Source organism: Bison bison, unplaced genomic scaffold, assembly GCF_000754665.1.
Source record: "Bison bison bison isolate TAMUID 2011002044 unplaced genomic scaffold, Bison_UMD1.0 scf7180017851375, whole genome shotgun sequence".
Lineage (NCBI taxonomy): Eukaryota > Metazoa > Chordata > Mammalia > Artiodactyla > Bovidae > Bison > Bison bison.
This window is the reverse complement of record NW_011481948.1, coordinates 105,282-106,835: the sequence shown is the minus strand read 5'-3', so window position 1 is coordinate 106,835 and position 1,554 is coordinate 105,282.

The following is a 1,554-nucleotide window of genomic DNA, read 5'->3' as shown; positions in this document are numbered from 1 at the left end:
CAGACCCGAGCATGCGCACTGCCTCGCCGAGACTGCTCCCGGAGCTCGGCTCACGGCTCACCGCCGACTTGGGCGCCGCGCCGCAAAGGCTCAGCAGTCCCGCGCGGACGAGGGCGCCAGCTGAGCTCAGACACTGGCACGTGTGTGCACGCCTGCGGCCTTCCCCGGGAAGTGAAGGGGCCACCCGGAGGCTCTCCCGGCCTCACTGAACTTTGTAGGCACAGAGAAAGGCGACAGAGGACAAGGTCCGTCCCTGTTGGCCGGTCTCTGGGACCCCTGCCCACAGGGTCTGCGGGACACAAGGGGGATCAGAGCTCTCCTCTTCTAAAATAGATCCCCGGGACTGGAGAGACTTCTAAATTATTAAACTTATAGAGAGCTCTCATCCTATTATTGTACCTTTTTTAATTGATATGCAAAAGCCCCCAAAGCTTCAAAACGCCCAAGCAGCTTCATCTGAGGATGCTGAGAAGGGTAGTGAAAGGTAAGGGCTGTAAAAGTGCCTATGGCAAACAGAGCCCCTGACACTGACCTCACCTCTGCTCCCTCCACGCTCCCGTACTGATGCCCGTTCCAGTCTGCCGTCTGAATGGCCTTCCATCCCGAAGAAACCATTCAGTGGTCACCTTTAGAAATGGGACCACCTGAGGCTGGAGGCGAGCCTCTTCGCATCAAGGTTGGAACTGAGGGCCGTAGGTAAAGAATTTCTTAAAACCAGGTAGGATCAAGCTGGTTTTAGAAAAGGCAGAGGAACCAAAGATAAACTGCCAACATCCGCTGGATCATCGAAAAAGGAAGAGAGTTCCAGAAAAACATCTATTTCTGCTTTATTGACTATGCCAAAGCCTTTGACTGTGTGGATCACAATAAACTGTGGAAAATTCTGAAAGAGATGGGAATACCAGACCACCTGACCTGCCTCTTGAGAAACCTATATGCGGGTCAGGAAGCAACAGTTAGAACTGGACGTGGAACAACAGACTGGTTCCAAATAGGAAAAGGAGTACGTCAAGGCTGTATATTGTCACCCTGCTTATTTAACTTATATGCAGAGTACATCATGAGAAACGCTGGGCTGGAAGAAGCACAAGCTGGAATCAAGATTACTGGGAAAAATATCAATAACCTCAGATATGCAGATGACACCACCCTTATGGCAGAAAGTGAAGACGAACTAAAAGCCTCTTGATGAAAGTGAAAGAGGAGAGTGAAAAAGTTGGCTTAAAGCTCAACATTCAGAAAACTAAGATCATGGCATCTGGTCCCATTACTTCGTGGAAAATAGATGGGGAAACAGTGTCAGACTTTATTTTTTGGGGCTCCAAAATCACTACAGATGGTGATTGCAGCCATGAAATTAAAAGACGCTCACTCCTTGGAAGGAAAGTTATGACCAACCTAGATAGCATAGTAAAAAGCAGAGACATTACTTTCCCAACAAAGGGCCGTCTAGTCAAGGCTATGGTTTTTCCTGTGGTCATGTATGGATGTGAGAGGTGGACTGTGAAGAAAGCTGAGCGCCAAAGAATTGATGCTTTTGAACTGTGGTGTTGG